The sequence below is a fragment of the Meleagris gallopavo genome, chromosome 1, assembly GCF_905368555.1.
Source record: "Meleagris gallopavo chromosome 1, MGAL_WU_HG_1.1, whole genome shotgun sequence".
In the NCBI taxonomy this organism is placed as follows: Eukaryota; Metazoa; Chordata; class Aves; order Galliformes; family Phasianidae; genus Meleagris; species Meleagris gallopavo.
In genome coordinates, this window is record NC_139404.1 from 13,997,103 (window position 1) to 14,018,545 (window position 21,443).

A 21,443-nucleotide genomic window follows, 5' to 3' on the forward strand; every position below is an offset into this window, starting at 1 on the left:
CATACACTTCAGAGACTATTTTCAAGTGCATGCAAATGGGTAGATTGGAGTTTCCCATACTGCACAAGCAAGTGTGGTGCACACAGAAGCTCCTGAAACAATGTTCCTTCAGGAAAGATGCTCAGATCCCACATTAGGCAAAACAGAGAGACTGTTATCTCCAAATATCCAACCTGAACCAGAGAAGACAAGTGTGGTATCTGCGACAGGGCATCGTGAATGACACCAGGAAAAATAGAATCATAGAATCACGGTATGCTTTGGGCTGGAAGGAAATTTAAAGCCCCCCAGCCCCATCCCCTGCCGTGGGCTGGCTGCCCCCCGCCAGCTCAGGCTGCCCAGAGCCCCATCCAACCCGGCCCTGAGCCTCCAGGGATGGAGCTCCCACAGCTCTATGGGCAGCTGTGCCAGGGCTTCACTGTCCTCTGAGTAAAGAATGTCTTCCTAACATTTAAACTCAATTTCACATCTTTTAGTTTAAATCCATTCCCCCCTGTCCTATCACTATCAGACCATGTAAAAAGTCAGCCCCCTTTCTGTTTATAAGCTCCCTCAAGTTCTGGATGGCAGCAGTGAGGTCTCCCCAGATCGTTCTCTTCTGTAGACTGAACAAGCTCAACACCCACAACCTTTTTTTCATAAAAGATGTACGCCAGCCCACTGAATAACTGCACCCACCCTTCTCACAGTCTTTGTGTAAGTCAAACATTCAAATTAGTTAGGAAAATGTTTTCACCCTTTAATGTCAAGGTTGATCACTGCCTTTACTAGCATAAACCAGGTGGTTTCCTGGAAGTTGGGCCATGGCACCTTCCAGAAAATCTGGAGTTAGAAACGTCAAGCTGTGCCCAGAAGAGTCCTCAGCGCTGTAGGTTTCTCACACACAAGGCTGATGTCTGCCCACGAGCAGACTTTCCTGCTGCTCCTTCTGGAGGCAAGTGACAGGAGCTGTGGGGCTTGCACTGGGCTGCCCCATGCACAATCTGTGTATGGAGGAGCTGGGTCTGGTGCAGCCATTTCCCACCACTTGTGTTCCCTGCCAGCAGCAGAAGTCCACGGCCTATTCAGCACAATTTGGAGATCTTCAAGGTAGGAAGGGAAGTGCTGAAAGACATAACCATGGGTGTGGCGGGCATTTGAGACAGCCAAACGCACTTTCAGCATTCTGTTCATGTCAAAGAACAAGCCTCCAGGAGTGTACCAGGTGTCTCACACTTGGCTTTCCCTGCCAGTGTGTCTTTGCTAGCTCTCCAGATTTTATCAGTTTTGAAATATTTGCTCTCACTCTTAAATCCCCGTTCACAGAGTCAGTGAGTACAAACTTCATATGGAAGTTCCCCATCACATGTTACAAAAACATAACAACCCTCAGTTTAAATAGCTATAAGGGTTAACAATATCTTGGAAGATATCTGCAGTGCTCATCAGCTGTGATAGGCAATTACGAATTTGAAGAGATTAACAATTTGTTTATAAATATGACTTGAAAAATTTTCTACTGATGTATCTTCAGCCTACAGCTCATAGTTAATTAAGAAACCACATTTATATGTGCATTTAAAAGTGTCATGAAATTACAAGAGCACCTGCACTTTAAAAAGTTAAATTTCAGATTGCTGGCTGGAGAGAAGACATCAACCCTGAAGGCTCAGGAAACAGAAAAAAGAGCAAACACTGTCACACGGGCTCTGTTTTGTCTCATTGTTTTGCAATCTACACTATGAGTTTGTTGTTAGATGTATTTTTGACCGCTGAGCAGTGGGGCCTGCTTTGCCAAACCTGCCTCTGCCTCAGTAGTCTGCCTTAAAATGTACACCCCCAAAGTAGCTTATTTAACCCTTGGGTATCATAGACAAATAGGGAGTCTACTGTTGACCACTGTGTTATTTGATTTGAGAATTTAACAGAGTGTAAGTGGAGGACATCCAGTTTACACTATTTTTTTCCTTCTTTTTTTTTTTTTTAATTTCCGAACAGAATGGACTCTCTTGAAGAGGGGCACATGGTGTACGATGGGGAAGAGCTCAAACCACAGCCCATCCTTGGCTCAGCACTGATGCCATCTCTGTGTGCTGGAGGCAGGCTACTTAACTTGAGTGCATGGTTTGAGGACTTCCCTCCCAGACAGCAGATGCCCCAAGGGCTCAGCATCTCTGCTGCTGCAGCCTGAACTCCAAGGTGCGAGTGCCATTGCTTTGTGGCCGTTGTACCAGGAAGCCTTTTGCATTCACAGCACCAGGAATACATTTGGTACTCATTAGGCATGAATAATGGTGCTTCCCTTATCAGAGTCTGCCTTTCTCTGGTCAGCACTAATCCCTTCCCACATTCCTTCCCTCCAGCTCCAGCTGCCAAGGTTCACTTGGCATAGTAGCATGCACTGCACCACTGCACGCGTGCAGAAATGTACATCCCATGATCACTCATGCAAAAGCCCCAGTAGAAATTTGTGCTCAGTAGACTGCAACCAGCAGCCTTATATGTGTTATATGTCACATATAAGATACATGTTACATGTACACACAGCTAGTTAGTGATCCTCCTTTGTTTGTACCAAAACACTCCAAGAAGGAGCCTGAATGCTGGGGTTTGGCTGGAGCACTGCAAACAGTGTCCTGATTCAGATCCACAAATACATCAGCTGTGTCTGCCTGATTCAGAAAGCTAGGAACAGCTTTTCTACACATGCTAGAGCTGGAATTGGGAACCCAGAGCTGCACAACTCTGCTTCTGCCTGCATCAGTGATTCTTTCTCTCCTGCACACATATGCACTTTAATCCCAGCCCATCTTGCCTCTTCCTTGATTCAAGAAATTGAACATTTAGCACTTTGGATTAGGTTTTTTTGAAGGTTGCTTTGAAGTTTGGGTAGAGGTGAATTTGGGAATCTAGCTCACATCAATCTCTGGTTGTAAGCACTTCTGATATGAACAGGTAATAAAAAGGAACACCACTCCTCTGCTCTCCTTCTGGAATAAGTGATTATTCTATTGGCAGATGGCCTTTTGAGCTGCTACACCCAAATGCTGAATAGTCCTGCTGAGACCACGCTTCATGGTTCCTCCCATTGCATATAATCCCAGTTCCCTGTGAGAGAAGACAGGTGAGAACCCCAGCAAGCAGCAATGGGCACTTCCACCCACACCCCTCCTGCAGCTGCCACCACACAGCAGGGTGCACCAGGCAGCACAGGCACAGCTGGGTGCTGACCCTCTGCCATGCCTGACATTGCTGCTCCACCCTGGTGATAAGGATCACATGCTCTCAATTAAGCAATGTGCTTCTTTTAGTTCAAGGGGCAAGGTCCCAAGGTCCAGGACACCAGCACAAGAAACTACTTGAGCATTCAGGTGAAATGTACACCTATGTCTAACAGAGCATTCCAGCACTTTACAGCCATAGGGCTGTGCAGTGTGAAGGTATCATAAATTCACCAGATGCCTCATGGGCAATTTTCCTGCCTTGGAAAATTTATTTTTCCCATGCTTCACTCTAGACACAGCTCCTTTCAGCTCTTGCCTTTCTTTGTCCCTTCTCTCCTATGTGCTCCTTTTCTCAGTTTGCTGCTCACCCAGGCAGCCATGTGTGTCAGAAATACACCTCCCAACACCCAGGTTTTGGGTGGGAACAAATGTTTCAAATCAGAGACTGATTTGACTGTGTTGCCTGAACCCTGCTCATCAGTATGAAGTAAACAAATTGCTTCTTATCCAACTGTGGCTGATTTGGGTTGGATTTGCTCCAGGTAACCCCTTGCCATCCTGTGCTCCTTTCCCATGGCATTGCAGGGTAACAACGTTATCACAGGGAGAGAGTGAAGCCAGCTGAGGCTCTGCAGAGCTCTTATCTCCCAGCCTTGAACTCAGACACTTCATATCTGACGTCAGTCCACACTGGCAAACTACATCCAAATGCAATTTTTTTCACTCTCCAACCAGTTCAGCTTCTAAAAGGATTTAGTAACACCCCAGTGTGTGCAGTTATAAACCAAGTTTGGAGTGTTTGGGTTGAGACAACTTTATATAAGGAGATGGGAACTCACGTTGGTGTGGAGAAACAGTTTCAATGCCCCAGTTGCTTTACAGTGGGCATATGTGTGTCTTGCTTCTGGTAATCCTGATGCTAAAAAGTAGGACAGCGTGGACAACCTCCAGGAGCACATTCTCACTTCCCATCAAAGCTGCTTCTGAGGTTCAGTGCCCCTCTGCGTGCTAACATGTTGGCTAGTTTTGATCGTTCTTCCCAGTAAAACTTCACCACTTTGTTTAATTGCAAAAGTCAACCACTATATTCAAGAGATGAATTAGACCACTGCCACAAGAAAGTATGACATTTAGTAGCTTAAAAGATATTTATGACTGAATCAGTTCTTCTTCTGAAATACGGCATTCATTTGTAGAAATTCCCCACTGGGGGGAAAGAAATCGATGACACATGGAAGGTACTAAAGCCCTACCAAAATAGCATCTTAACGGTTCCTTAAAATGGTGAAATGTACACAAATGATGAAAAACAGTTCAGAAGGTTAACCAGTTTAGTCTTGGAGCAATCTGAGTATTTCAAGACAGATTTACAGTGCACTGAAAATCTGATTATGTAAACTATCGTAAATGGATTCAGTGTGTTAGAAGCCAACGCTAAATCTTCAGCTGCTTACTGAAAAAAAAGGCAATAGGAGACTATACATTAGAATGAAGATTGATTTCGGAAAGCCTAACATAAATGAAATATGCTGACATGATGGGTAACTGGAAAGAAAGAGCATAAAATTAACAAGCGTTGGCTCTTGCTCCAGGTTTACAACTATAAACTAGAGAAGGACATTAATTGTAATGCCAGTCCTTGAGATGAACTGCAAAACTTCTGATAAAGCTTGTCAAAACTTTCCATGTTGTTGGTTCAAAATGTGCTGCAGTTGTGACCGATCATTAACAGTAACTGGAAATAATCCTGAATACTCCCGTGCATAACCTCCTGCCAGGGATGGGGCCTTGCCCTGCATCAGGGCCATCTGCATGGTGTGACACTGGGGCGCTGGAGGTTTGGAGTTTGAAAGGTTTCACCACACTCAAAGCAGCCCACTCCAGAATTCACATCAGATCAGGTTTTTGGGTGTCCCTCAGTAAATACACCTATTTGTGGTTTGGTCCAAGGTATCACAACAAAGTTACTGTGAGCTATGTAGCCCTTTTATTCTCTCTTTTTTTGCCTATTTACTTTTCATAACTGTGTTTAAATTGCCTCAATCCTTCTTTAAATCTATTTTCATTAAAATTCATTATAACTCTGAAAAGATTTATATGTGACTCCCTAAAAATGTGTTGTTAAATGTTATGGATTTTGTTGTTGTTGCGCGGCCCTTCCTTTTATCCTCTCTCCATACCCCTAAGGAGTATTTAGTAGAAGTGTTTCATGCTAGCGTTGTACTTAAAAATAGCCAATGCCATCAGAGTTGGGATTTGATATGATCCTTTCTCCAGGATTTGTAAGTCAAATAAAATGAAAAGCCCCCTGGGAAACCATCCAAAGGAGCACTGCAAATCCCAAAAAGAATCCCAACACATTGTGCTGCCTCTTTTGAAACTAGGTCTGCGAACTGGACAGCTGGCAAATCAGTCACTTTGTGAAAAGAGCGAACCTGGACAGGCAGGTGGGCACCCACCCAACACGTGAGCTCCCTGCTCACAAGTGGAAAGCACAGGAGAGCCTGGAAAGCACAGGTCAGCCTCCAGCCGGTCTGCAGGACAGGTTCCAAAGGTCTCACCACCATCACCCCACGCTGTCCTCTGCTGCCATGTGGGAGAGCAGCTCCTGCCACCTGAAGAATGGGTGCCCCAATTCCCCAGGGGAGGCCAGACTTTCCTGCCCCCTGCACTCCTGCATTTTCCCACTGGAGAGCAGAGGGAGCAGTCCCTGCACTGAAGCACTGGCTCAGCTGCACCATTCCAGCACTTCCTGAGAGCCTTTCTGAAGTGCACTGGAGCTGAAGGATGTCCAGATTATTCTGACTCAAGGACAAAATTTTGTTTTCCATTATGAGAAACCTGTACAGATGTGAGGGCAAGGAGGCTAACTAGGACATTCTGTCTCTACAGAAAGAAGTGTTACAGGCAAGGAAGAACTAAATCTTTTGCCATGTACTAATAAATTCAGTGAGTCTAGTACTGTCAGTGCAGCAAAAACAAAAAGAAGTCAGGTGGAGGTGGCAGGGTGTGGTGGGGCAGGTTACTTGATCAGGACTTCAGATGCATGTGCACTTGTATCTGACTCACTAGGGCACGACTTGTCACCCATCACTGCATGTTACCTGCAGCACGGCCATCGTCGCTGCCCCTCGTGCAAGCTGTGACCGCAGTCAGCATGGGAAGAGGTGCTTTTAGAAAGTGACCCGCCTTGCACTAAGGCAGATGTTTAACCTAGTCGAGATGAGTTGTGCCCTAGAAGTGCCTATTTCTCTTCACTGACTAAGATGAAGCCTGAAGCAATCAGCACTGACATAAAGGGCTATGCTGTTGGCATCAGCGGGAAGGTGAGATCCTGTAACTGAGTCACTTAATCTGCCTTAAATGCAATCATGGGATGGATTGTTTCAGATGTTGCTATTTATATGAGCAAAATTCAGAGGAAAGAAACAAGAAGGCACTGTTCCTTTGCTGGTCTGAGTTGGCACCCAGAGATGAGTCACTTCGATCTCTCCCTGATACCTGGGAGACAGAAGGATAACTCACGTCGGTGTCAGCATACAGACACATCCATTAGGCATGATGACAAAGCCATGAAACCTCCATTCTGCTGTAGGAGTGTAATTATTGCAAGAGAAATGTCTGAGTCATGGATGCAATGCAACCTCCCTTCAGGTATGTGATACAGAAGATGTTAAGCAGCCAAAAGACTGGAAAATACCAAAGTGATCACTGTTCAGTACAGTTGAATCATGCAGTGAAGTTCCTTCATTGTATGGCATATGGAGAAGTGGTTTGAAAAGCATGTGGGGCAGCATATTGGTGCTTGATCTTTCACAGTGTTTTCTGCAGAGAGAGAAATACTTCTTATTTGATCCCTGCTATTTTGATGTGGATTCTTTCAGACAGTGTCTGGAGTTGCAGATTTTCTTCTGAAGATATGTCAAAATATCTTGGGGTGTGGAAGCACATATTTCGGACACCTGCTGAACCCTTCCCACCCACAATGCACTGCCATAGTATAAGAGCAAGTACAGCTGGAAGGGAGAAAGCCTAATGTCTACATAAAACCAGTTCAGAACTAAATTACTACTTAAAGATGCTCAAAGGAGACTGATTTTCTTTCTTATTCTAGTGTATTTGGTGGAGAAATAAGGGTTGTTTATATATCTTATCTAAGAATTTCCATCCCTTCATACATTGTTGTGATTTGGGTAAAACCCTTCTGAAGAAATATCTTATTGATGCTATCTAGTCTGATGCTCTCAGACTAGAAGGAACAGCAGCTAAATGGAGCTTTTGTTGGGGAAGCCTCCTGGGAAGTGGCTACTGTCAAAGCATGGATCTGGGCAGGAGCTGCACCGTCAGGTTGCCGCATCTCCCACGAGCAGGGATGGAGTGAGCAGCTCCCAGCTTTGGGGTTGGTGGTATCATCCGTGTCCTTGGAAAATAACAGAAAAAAAGAGTCACAGACACAAACAAGATAGAGACAAAACAAAGGGGGAAAAAAAAAAAGTGATTTTGATGTGATTTACACTTCACAAGCCCCTGTGAGCTGCTGCTTCATGCTGGAGTTTTTTTCTTCCAGGCACAGTCCAACAGGCACTGCTGGGCTTGCCCCTGCTCCGGGGCAGTTGGTGGGGAGTGGCCACAGGGATGGCACTTCTGGACCTCATCCTGCTCCTGGCCAGGGGCTGTGTCAGCAGAGCTGTGAGCGAGGCCACCCTGCCTGCAGCTCTTAGGTTCAGTTTGATCTGACCCATACCAGCTCTTCCTTTCCTTTCTTTTAACCTTTCCCTTTTCCGCTCTTCTGCAGCTTCACAAATCCTCCAGAATGCTGTCAGCCCCTTGCAGAGGCCCCAGGAGGGCGGAGGCACTCCGGCTGATGGATGCAGAGAAGCACACGGGGCTGTGGCAATACAGTACAGAGATCATCAAGGTCTTTTTCTGGAATTATTCAGATAAGTTGGACTTATTTTGGACCCGTGTTGGACAGGGCTTCTTAGGTGGATGTAGCAGTGGGATTGAAACAACCTCTCCCTCTTCCCTCACATTGGTGAGTCTCCTGGAGCTCGCTAGGGAATGACAAAGTTACAGGTATACACAGTCTGTTTGTGTCCAGATGGGCTTTCTGAGAGCAGGCCTTTGCCTTGTCCCGAATGGAGGTTGTTGGATTACTTCCAGACCCAATGTGAACCTGGAATCTGCAGTGCTTCATTCATGTGATGCTCATGCTAATGAGCCATGTCAGACCCAGCTATCTCTGCATATGTGGCACAGATAATCTCCAAACAGGATAATTCAACCACAGATGCCCGTGAGCTGGCTTTGTCTGCAGACACCTCTGTGATTGTTTCAGCCTTGTCCTTAAGTACTCTAGTATGATTTTCATTAGTCCCAACCAAGCGAAAACTTCTCAGTGAAGGAGTACTCCCTAATCTGTTCCTTCTGTTCTACTCTGAGTTCTTCCCCTTTCATCACTGTTGTTAACTGCATTAACAATCTGAGAGCAGTTAATTTTTTACTGATGTATTACGTACATTGAATGATCGTGGAAGTCCTGCTGGAATGGGTACTATCATCTGGAGATGTCCCTGATTATTGCAGGGGAGTTGGACTAGGGTTCCTTTAAGGATCCCTTCCAATTCAGACAATTCTATAATTCTCAAAGGGTTGCATTGGTACATTGGCCAGATCTACCAGTCTTTATACAGGCAAATTAAGCTGGCGCTTGCTGTGAAAACACATCCTGCCTTATGAGTGATTCTTGCTTGCGAGGAGGAAGTCTCAGTGCTGCTTTGCCAGAGCAGTAAGGCGTCATGGGGTTGTCCACACAGGCACTCAGTGAGAGCTGAGGAGGAAGGAAGGCGCATAGAAAACACACAATGGAGAGCCATGAAATCCTGAGCTATCTCCTTGGATTTGGCTTTCATCCATAGGAGGAGCAGAAAGCAAGGAGCAGCAGGCATTAGGAATAGAAAACAGCTATAAGCTCAGCGCAGGCTCAGTATCTGATACCTTCCCTGACTCCCACTCTCCATCTCTTGTCTCCTGCCTGCTGGTCTCCAGCCCATTAACTTGTGACAGCACAACTGTCTGTAGGACTGCATTTTGAACTGGATTAGGGAACCGATCCTATTTAAAAAATCCTGCCAAGAAATGTCAGCTCTGTGATGGGAACAAACGATAGTGAGAATAATTTAAACCAGCACTACGCCTGAGCACACTGCATTACAAAACCACAGCCCCATTTCCGTGGCCAGCCTGGCCAGGCTGCTTTGCACTGCACTGATTTAGGGATGAATCCTCTAACAGAAGCTATGAGTCCTCTTGCCTTGGTCTTTCTTCTTATTACTAGCTTTCGGTTTAAATAACTGAGTACTGATATCTCCCAGTCACAATAAGTATTGTGCTGTCTTATTTAGAGATCATGCTTGAAATCTTTCATCATGAAATGAAATTCAAAGACACAAAACTGTATTAGAAAAGGCTGAGGTGAAAGTATGTATTAGAAACTTCAGAGTGCTTAACACGAAGGAACATTGCAGTTACAGGAAAAGCCTTACAACCCCATAAAAGTAATTGGAAGCTTATACTTATAAACAAATAAATAGATAACTTCTGTCTGGCAGAAACGCACATATCAGGAGGTACATACTCACCCATGGCACAAGGGCTCAACTTGTGCCAGCAAGGCTTCCAGGGCAAAGGACACCTCTTTACATGTTCTCGTGCTCCCAGCCTCCACAGAAGGGTGGAGTACTCTCTTTGCCTCAGAGATTCTTCTTCTTGTCCCTAGCGGAGGCTGCAATTCTCTGCCTACCTCAATGCCCCAACGTTTGAGAGCACTGGGATGTCCCTGAGTGCTCCCCACGCTCCCTGCTATGAAATTTGCAGCATAGTTCTCAGCACATTGGCCTGTGCCAACTAGCTCTGTCCTCTGCCATTTCTGGAAGAGTTCAACAGCACTGGTGCCTCCCAGCACCAGTTTCCATGCAACCATCCTGTTCTGGACAGCAGGAGAGGTTAACACTATGGATATGAGCTGCTCCTTTCCAACTGGCCCCAGTGCCAGGGAATGGCACCAGGCCCATGTAATTTGCTTCAGTTTCTTTATGCTATGGTTCCTCTCCCACTCATTTGCATTTAAAACCTTTTTGGTAATAGTTTGCTAGTGAGCTGATAGATGTTTTAGATAGCAGTGTATGGATTTAACAGATTCTTTTTTTTTTCTTCTTTTTTTTTTTTTTTCCCCTATAATACTCTGTAGGAAAATTGCTATAAAATTCAGCCACCTCCTGCAGTGCTAGGGGAGCTGCTGACAATGGGCACCCAGCTGGGTATTCAAGCTGGAAACAGGCAAATCCTCAAAATGCAAACACTCCTTATTTTACACAAAAATTCCAGAGGTTTACCTGGAATGCTCTTCAAGGAAGAAACTGGGCATTTCTTGGCAATTCAAAGCACAGTGGCAAACTGCGCCCTTAATTTGCTAATGCCGTTCAAGTTTAGGGAGTCATCTCAAGAGGAGAAGCAGCAGTTAGCCCCTAATGACCTAAAATTTCCGCACTTACAGGCATTGCCTTCATTTTGTCTTCAACCCCCCAACGACACTGCTGTACAGTGCCGCCAAACCAGCTGTCAGTGGGTGAGCCAGGCCAATACTAATGCCCAATTTAACATGCAGCTCATGTGCCTTTAAATAGCAGCGAGAGCTGAGCCAAGCCATCCTCTGCAGCAATTTCTGGACATATGTGTGCAGCCCCCCCAGCCCGCAATGCCGGGATTGGTGCAGCTGCCTGTCAGTCCCAGTCACCCCACTGACGTCTCCTCCGCACTGTTGACTTGATCCTCTTTGTAGCCAATGTAATTATAACGTGGAGAATAAACAACTGTTAACAATTTAGGTTAAACGTAATTTAATGCTGACAGATTACCTTACTTAGATTAGATGAGCCATACAGAGGGCTTGAGGAGGTTGTGTACTTCTGTTAAAGTAATCCTGGACAGAGGAAAGATTGACGCTGGCTTCCTCAGGTTCTATTAAATGCTTCAGCAACTTTGGCACAAGTTTCTTTCTAATCTGTCATTGCTTTTGGAATTCCACATATGAAAATAAGATCTATCTGAGAGCAAAGGTTCAAAACCCATTCTTCTTTGGAACAGTTCATATATCTTATAGATGGAGAGCTTAAAATCCAAGATTATCTCTGAAGGTTTGCTTGGTCTCTTGAAAAGACTATGCCTAGTATTTCACCCACGGTGCCATTGTAACCATAAACCATGGAAGACAGCGTGAAATACTGCTGTTAAAAAGCCTAAGATGTAGTCACACAAGCCTAGAAACTGGAGAGTCTATCACAGACTGTTCTTGTGCTACTGGGACAGCTGCCAAGCAAGGCATGCACATTGTTGCTGCTGAGCTTTTGAACAACGATAAGGACAGGACTTCTCAATGCATCAAGCAGTGCCCATCTGCACAGCTTCCTTCTGGTGGCCACTTTCTAGGTGGACCATACTAGACACAGAAGTTGGGACTGGACACCAAACACATTGTAATAGAGGTTTTCAGCTCTGCACGTCACTGTAACAGAAAATTTCCTAAACAGGAGACAGCAAAAATACTGTCTGGTAGTTTTAGAGCTCATTTGTCTTCTCTTCACATGCAGAACAGGCTTTTCCATCTTCCATACTTCCAAAGCCCAACTGGAGTGCACGTATTTGCGAACAGAATTGCCAGCTATCCTCTAATTCTTAAGGAACTCAGCAAAAAATAGCATCAAGCCCAGCAAGCTCTTGTGATTTGGTGACAGTGGGGCCTTTGTTTATCTTTAGTATTGAAAGCAAAGGGATATCTGATACATTGCTGTATTTCAATGAAGTTATTTATGTGCTTGGCTTTGGCGGAACCTGTTAACCCATACCTCTGTGCTCCTGACCTGCTGCTGTTATGACAGTACTTGGATTTACCAGAGCACTCAATTGCCCTGTTGGTTCACAGCACTTAACAAGTGGAGGAGTTTCCTCATTCTCAGTGTGGAAAAGTCAGTGCTTGCTATTGTCTTACACCTCTAGCTATACTCCTGTGTGATGTGGTCTTGTACGGTTTGTAAACCACTTTGTTCTTGGGTGGCATGACGCAGCTGTTTTCCAGGTGTCTGTCACAAGGGCAGTGCACTCCACTGTGCTCTCCAAGAGACTTTCAAGCCAAGTTTAATCTGGGTCAGCCTGGCAGCTTTCTTGATGGTGCCCTGACAAGAGCCTCAGTTCATGCATGGAGATTTTTAGCAAAGTGCAGGTACCACCCTAAGAGACAGTGTCAGAAGCTGTCAAATAATGACAGAAAGGTTCTGGCTTTAATGAAACAAACATGAACTAATTGCACAAAGAAGCAAGCCATCATTATCCTGCAACATGAACCAAAGATTGGTTATGTAGAGCACTTTCTTGCCTTTTTTAGTGGCTTGGCATTACTAGTCTTCCAAAAGTGTCCACACAAGCAGTTGTTCTCCAACATTAGCAATCAGTTTTGTCGCTCATGAAGCTTAATATCAATTAAAGCAGCTCAGACAGGTTTTGGTGTTGTTTTAATATTAATAAAACTGGAGATGACTACTCCACACTGATTTACAAATGGTCATCTTATCATATCACTTCTTTTATTTGCAAAAGTGTATAATCGCATAAGCTATACTGCATGAGTTCTTGTTTTACATATAAAACAAATCAGTACTTCTGATAGTAGTCCACAAAGAAAAAAAAAAAGATCTCTGATCAAGATTTTTCCACGTGGCTCTCTTGAAGCAAAGCAAAATAAATATTTTACACATTTCAAGTATTTTGTCCTTAGAGCAAGATTAATCTTTTCACTTTTAACTCTATCTGATTATGAAGGATTCAGTGTTATGGTCAAAGAGGCTATTGAAATTACTGTTTTTCTGATTAAAAAGCTCATGAAAAGGGATCACCAAAGTCAATGGTTTAGTCATGTAATAGGAAGCATCATGGGATGGTTGCCAACTTTTATCCCTTCAAATGAGTTTTCCATTTGGAAGGACTTTGAACGCCTTTCCAATCACGTAGACTGACGTGGAGACCCATCAGAAGCACATTCCCTGATATGGCTTGGAATTTGTTGGGACTTTCCAAAGGAAGGAAAGAGAAGCAAATTGCAACAAGCACAGAAACAAAGGGAAGGGCAGGCTGTGTCAGTGTGCATCATGGACTACTTCTCTCGTGTACAAAATAGTCCCACAACTGAAAGAGGACTGAATGTGGTACCTCAAGTGAAAAGAGCTGGTTATTCACAAAGACTATCTAACTGAAAACTTCCAAAGGCAAATTGCAGAGCTATAAATACTGTCAGATGGGAAAACAAGTGAACTTCTACTCAAATGATACGAAGAATGAAACTACAGTAGAGCACAAGGACTAAAATACACCTCAAAGAAAAAGGGGAAATACACTATGACAGAATTGCTTAAGAGATTTTTAAGTGATTGAAGCAACTGGAAGTGCATCATGGTCCAATAAGGGGTCTTGTGCAATTGTTCTGAAGAGAAATTACCATGACACTAATTAGGGTGTATTGGTTTACTTCCTAGTAGTTCCTTCATTGACCACACGTTCACACTATATAATAATAATGAACAAAGAAATTAATGGCAACTCTCACACTTCAGTGACTTTAAGAAAGCATTTGATAGCAAGATACTGAAAATCTACAGATTTCATTGTAAAATCGTTTATATTCTCCAAAGTGTTCTCAGTGTGCCAGAAATTAAATGATTGCTTTGGTGTCCGTGTTGGCATAGTCAAAGGGACATCATCTCCCCGCAGTGCTATGTACTGCTCTGTAACAAATATCTGGCACAGGGACTGGAGTCCCAGGGGGTGTTTAGCAGCCTGGGTTTGTTGGTGATATCTATTCATCTGGTCATGTGCAGATGAGATACAACAAAAGGCAAACAGCTTAGTCAGAAGAGAAAAACAGTAAAGTCTTATAATCAACAGGTCACAAAACAAAGGCCATGAAAATAAATATGACTTTACGTGGCACCATTGTTCTAGCAAGAGTAACTGCTACCATTGTTGTCATGTTTATTGACTTGGACAGTATGTCTCAGAGCCCTTGTGACCCTGCCTGTGGTGCAAGGTTCAGGCAGGCAAGGGAAGGGCTGCTTGGTTTAACACAGATAATGTCTTCACAAAGTGTGGACTATGGAGAAGCAACAGGTTTATCAAACACCATATAAACAACTTTCAGTTAGAGATCTGTACCAAACACTCATAATAAAATGATGAGATAAAGAACAATGACAATTGTTGGCCCAGAGGAGGCCACAAAAGAGATCCCAAGGATGGAACATTTCCCCTATGACAATAGAGTGAGAGAGGGGCTGTAAGAAGGAAGGGGACAGATTCTTCAGCAAGGTCTGTTGTGACAGGACAAGGGGAAATAGTTTCAAACAAAAAAAAAGTGGAGATTTAGATTCTATAAAATGATTTTTTTTTTTACAGTGAGTGTAGTGAGGCAGTGGAACATGTTCCCCAGAGAGGAGCAGGTGTCCCGTCCTTGGAGACATTCAAGGTCTGGATGGAGAGAGCTCTGAGCACCTGCTCTAGCTGTAGGTGTCCCTGTTTATTGCAGGGGAGTTGGACTAGGTGACCTTTAACAGTCTCTTCCAACTCAAACCATTCTATGAATGTATGGGGTACACAGCTACCAATAGCTGAACAAAAGTAGAGAAAAAAAGACAGAATTCATTGGCCCACCCTAACAAAACAGAACAACAGAATTTGCCCAATGGCCAGAGAATCAGAGTCACAGAATTGCAGGGGTTGGAAGGGACCTCCAGATCATCAAGTCCAACCTCCCTACCAAAGCAGGTACCCTGCAATAGATCACATTGTTAGGCATCCAGCCAGGTCTTGAACATCTCCAAAGAAGGAAACTCCACAACCTTTCTGGGCAACCTGTTCCAGGGCTCCTTCACCCTTACCGTAAAGAAGTTCTTTTGCATGTTTGTATGGAACTTCCTATGTTCCAGTTTTTGGCCGTTATTCCTTGTCCTGTCACTACACAGCACCAAGAAAAGCCCGGCCTCATCCATTTGCCTCCCTCCTTCCTTTAGATACTTATAAACATTGATCAGATCCCCTCTCAGTCTTCTTTTCCCCAGACTGACCAGCCCCAGGTCTCTAAGCCTTTCCTCATACAGGAGATGCTCCAAGCCCTTCATCATCTTAGTGGCCTGCCTATAGACTCTTTCCAAGAGATCCCTGTCTTTTTTGAACTGGGGAGCCCAGAATTGGGCACAGTACTTCAGATGTGGCCTCACCGGGGCAGAGTAGTGGGGGAGGATCACCTCCCTCAGCTTGCTGACCACACTCTTAAGTGCACCCCAGGATACCATCAGCCTTGTTGGCCACAAGGGCACACAACAGGCTCTTGGCCAAACTGTTGTCCACTAGTACACCTAGGTCCTTCTCTGCAGAGGTCCTCTCCAGTAGGTCATCCTCTAATCTGCACTGATGCATGAGGTTATTCCTTCCCAGGTACAAGACTACACTTGGCCTTGTTAAACCTCATCAGGTTCCTCTCTGTCCAACTTTCCAGTCTGTTCAGGTCTTTTTGAAGTAATGGCAACACAGCCTTCTGCTGTGTCAGCCACTCCTCCCAGCTCTGTATCTGCAAACTTGCTGAGGGTGGACTTTATTCCTTCATCCAGGTCTCTGATGAAGATGTTGACTTGCAGGACATGAGGGACTGAAGAAATGATCTTACAGATCAGCAGGTGGGTCGCATTAGAAATACTGATCTACAATAGGATTAGTTAGAGGCAAATGATCTCTGCCTTGTGTCCTAGCATCTATGAGAGTTGAATTGAGTTAGAGCACCTCTGCTCTAACTGCAGGGTGAACTTTTCTTTGTACAGAGATCAGGTGCAGAACAGATATAGAGGTCTTCCCAGATTGTCAAGACAATGGCTGTGTTCATGCTATCTACTGTAGGCACCTGGAGTTTGCTCTCATGAGGAGTTTTCCTTACTTTACACATGACAAACCTGTAAATCTGCCAAGAGTTGCTTTGCACATCTCACTTTCACACAACTGTGTGCTAATTACTAAATATTTTCAGGTATAATCCAATCAAATGGTTTTTTGCTTTTCATTGGATGTGACAAGAAATTTGCCATGTATCACCAAACTTGATAGTATCTTTATGATCTCTCCTTACAATAATAGAAAAAACTACTTTATTGCAAGCTATGCAGTGATTTAGAATGCATTTAAAATGAGGAGACTTGTCTTTGATTACCCTAGACATCTAAACCAAGTAATCATTTTAGATTTGTTTTTTAGTAATGTAAGATATTTATTCTTTAAACATGTAAAGGAACTTTTAGTACTGGAATCCAATAAGTCTTTCTAACAAAAGAAAGGGTTCTCTTAACTCATCAAATATTGCACTGAACTATGTTCAATGAGTGTCCATTGCACAGGGATGCAGCAGTCATAGGGCAGTAATAATTACACACCAAGAAGTTTTGCAAGCTCCAACATGGCTGTTTATTGGTCTACTTTCAAAAATAAATACCGGCTCGTCCTGGTTTCAGTGGAAGGAGTGCTATGGTAGGAATGGAGAGTTTGTTTCAAACCAGATGAGTTCCCAGAGCCAGAGTATTGTCCAGCTACACAAGTGTGTCTGCTAGCATAAGAAAAAGCCATTATTTGTATGTCTGGCTCTACTAAGCTTCAGAGAGAGGGTTGAACCAAGGGTCAACATGACATATTTAGTCAGCCTAAGTGAGTATTTAAGCTGTATATACCTGTTCCTTTCACCAGGCTATGCAGTGCCATGGCCTCCCCATTGACATTTACATCCCCTCTTCCAGTTTTTCTGCATTTTGAACTATGGAAGCAGCCAGACTTTATTAAATAAGCCTTGCCCAGAAGGGATGGCATTGCTCCTTACTTTACTATCTCCCTTTACACCTCATGTTGTACCTGGGAACAGGTTGGCTTATTATGTTTTCCTAGCTATTCTGTTTCTTTAACACAATCTGGTGCTCTTTTCCCACTTGGGTAGGAATTTAGCAATTCAATTTTTTACACTTGCTTTTGGACTGTATTTCCATCCTCATTTACTTTTAGAGACTTCTGCATCACAATTTACATGTATAATGCACAGTTAATTACAGTTTAAATTAAGCACGGAAAAATCAAGATCTGATGATCTGCTTTATCAAATTGAGCTGTGTAAGATTAACAGCTATTATAAAATAAATGGAATATGTAGATAACTCTTACCATTTTAGTAGTTCATTTTCAGACCCATTAATTCTCTGGAATGCACTGAACATACAAATGGGGACCGTGTTGCCTGCACTAAAAATCCAATCCCATCCTTTCCATCAGGCTGCTGCCCAGACACACCAGAAACTGAAATTCCTTGTTATTTAATGACAATCTGATATTTTATACCTAAAATGTGTGTATTTTCTTTTGATTTCTTAAGTCCAAGCTTTTAGTGACAGTTTTTGCTAAATAAGACAACCAAAAAAGTTGAGCTTTATTAAAATGTTATATCTTGCTATAATAAACAACAGTAAAATTAGTAAAGGATTTTGCAATATTCCATCCTGAGAAAGACTTCAGAACAACACTGTGGTCAGCTGTTTCCCTGAGCTGTTGCTCAGAGCATTCTCCAGGGAAGCAGGGATCAGATTCAGCATGCCAAAATGAGTAATTACATATGAGTCTTCTACTGCATCGATATCACTGACCAGACTGTCATGTAGAATATAGAGATTTTCTCTCTGACACATTTCAGAATCTGAGTGTCTATCCGAAACTACTTAGCGGATTTTTTCTCAGATATAGAAATAACTAGGGGATGACTAAAACACAAAAATAAATTTACTGTTTGCAGGAAAAATACAAAAATTAGCCTGCCATAGCTGTAAATATCCTATATTTTGCATGCCATGTCTAGTGATTTGTCTGTGGAAAATTGAGGATGTTTTCCAGTTAATTATTCAGGAGTGGTTCTTAAAGTGATCAAACAGAAAGGTGTAAGCTACTTTATTATTTAACACAAAAGAGCTGTTCTTTGAGGTACTGATCAAACTAAGCAGAAAATCAAATGAATCAAGGATTGGATTCAAAAGAGAACATGGGTTTCTGCTGAGACAGAAATGGATTATTTTCCTAAACAGCAGCAAGGCCCACCAAAGTAAAATATTTGATTAAAACCAGCTTCCATGTTGGTTGATTCGATATTCAGGTTTTGTAACTCTGGACAAAGAAGTGAATTTCTCTTGGGAGGTTAAAAAAACAAGCTGCATTTGAGTAGTTCTTTTATTTAAGTAATATAAACACAAATATAACAGTGAAGATGAAAGAAACAAAGAAAAGAAAGACAAAAGCAGGAAGTAAGGAAAGGCTTTTATTAGCATTAATATTATTTATTTGCTTTGCGTCCATTCCTAACAGCACAAGTCACGAAGCCATACTCCATTATATGAGACACTGTGCAATCACAAACTGAAAGGACAGGGTGTGCTCCAAGTAGTTCACCCTTTAAATATAGCACCAGAACAGGCAAGCATTGACTAATAGAGGAGAGCAAGGACAAACCATCCTGCACACCTGAGGCAGTGGGCTCAGCCTGGTGTGGCTGTTGTCCCAAGATGGTTTACCAAGGGATTCATGGAAGTGACTCTGGGGAGCTCCCCCCAGTAGTGCTGGCCATGGGCTGACACTCAAAGTGTTTGCTGGAAAATGTAACAACGGGATGGTGGGTGGTGGACAGGAGATGATAAGAAGCACTGGTCTTGAGGAAGGACTTGTGAGCGAAGATAAAGTTTATGCAACAGGAAAGGAAAGGTCAATAGGGAGGTGCCAGAAACATGGCTTAGAGAAGAGGGAAATTATTCCTTTGGTCCTGACTGATGATTGGAGGGCTCTGTCAGTTCAGTCGGGCATGCAGCCCTTTCCTCAAATGAAAAGGCCACATTTTTTTTGAAAGATCAAGCAGCAGGTGTGACACAAAGTTGAGAGGTGAATCACTAGGACTTGTGGTTGAAATTTCTTATTTGTCAAATGGAAAACTGAAATTATCCAGCCCTCTGAGCCAGGCAGGAAGGAGCTCTCCAACCAACCTGGATCATCTGTAGGAAGAATTACAGCTAAGGGTCAAGCTAAGGGAGAGGAGATACTGCTCACTAAAAACAAAGGATTTGCACACAGCTTCACCAAGTTATTTTCTTCAGATAAAATGAATTTGTTATCTGACCGAAATCTGTAAAAATTAAACGTTAACCAAATTAAGGCCAACAAAAACAGAGTACTCGGAATGAGATTCCTGGAACATACTACAGCCATGTATAGAACTGTAAAAAAAGCAGTTGCTGCAAATATCTTCCCATAATCTCAGAAAAAATTGATTGACATTCCCACTCTCCTTAACAACTTGCTGTCCCTTCTGCTAGGTAATTTAATTGCCTCCTGCTCATGATTGCTACTCCTGTAGCAGCTGAGTACTGCCCACCACCCAACCAGCTACTGTGGCCCCTGGCCAGCAGCCGCATCTTCCTTGGTACTGAGGTTGGCAACACCAGCAGGCAACTTGGGTGTTGGTCAGAATGAATCATTCACCAGAAATGCTTCTCTGTCTTAGATGACTGCATGGAGCCAGCTAGGCTTGCCACTCAAGTCTCTTGTTTAAATGTCTAACTTGAAGTGAAAACTGGCATAAATCTTTAGAATAATCTGTTTTGTAATATTTTTTCTTTCTTACCCTTTGTTTGTGATGTTCTAAACTACATTTTTGTTTAGGTCCCTACTGTGCAGATTTCAGCCTATGTGAATGAGAGAAAGATGCCCGTCAGACGGGACACAACCCATCACCCAAAAATAAGAAGGAGCAAAAACCAATTATTCAACTTTGGAGGCTTAAATATCAGAAGGTAAGAACATGTACTTTGAATGTGCAACCTAGAACGTTGCTGTTCTTGGTGTTGTTGTGAGGAAAACTAATTATATGAAAGGTTGTGTTTGAGGTAAAAGAGAAGGACAGCAAAGACAGATAAGGCCATCAGAACACATGAGAGGGATAATTTTAGGAGAAAAATACTGGAGAAATGATAAGTTAACAAATCAGGTAGAACATGGACTGACATTGGTAGCATACTGAATTTAAAAAATGATCACAAGATTGTGATCACAAGAATCATTTCTGACAGGAGTAGCAGGGAGCAGAGAGGCCATCTCATCTCACTTCATAACCTCAGCACAGGTTTACAGTCCATTCCTAAAAATGCTGCAGGTCCTCCAGGCCAGAACTTATTTATCCTTAAGTTTGTCCCAAAGTCTTTCCATGAGACTTGTTGCCCTATACTTGGCACATAAGCAGTTTGGCCCCCTTTCCTGTGTAGCAATCTGTTATCATAATCTGAAGAGCATTACCATACTTTTTTTCCCCATTCAGCCCTATATTTTCTATATGAATCAATACAAATATTTCTGTTCCTTTCAGACTAGTTTCTTTATCTCCAGGCAAAAAAAATCTCCTTGCCTTCCTTGGAGAACTGTCCAGCTGACATGGTGAAGTGTGATACCCCAAAAAGGATAAAACTGTGGTAGTTCTGAAGGTATTAATAAAATAAAGGAAGAAATACTGACTGCAAATTATATATGACTCCTCTTTACATATCTGAGTGGGGCATCTGTCTTCCTTCATAGCAGCACAAAACCTATGACTCATATTCACCTTTAATCACCAGCTCCATCCCTGCAGAGCTGCTGCTTAGGCAGCTGCCCAATTTGTATTTGTGTAGTCACCTATTACTCTCCATACATCATACTTTTCCCTTATCCTTATGGGATTATTGGCTATTTATTTTAGGTTCTTGCTGTAACTGGTTGGGAACTTTTTCAACTCTAATCCTGCCTTTTAAAGTGTTTGCATTTCTCTTTTCCCTCAGCTTTGATCATCCACAACATCAGTGAGGGTATGGTCTATTTCTGTGTCAAGACCATTAATGGATACATTGGCTTCTGTGTGGCCTGAAACTGGCTCATAGAAAATCTATTCAATAAGACTTATATGTCTGACTGTGGACCACTGATTGCTGTCCTTTGAGGACAATTTTCCAAAAGATTTATACTTATCTTACCTATATTTTCTTAGCTTGCTTACAGAACTGTTTGTGGAATGATGCCAAAGCCTTGCTGAAGTCACTGGTAGGTCTATTC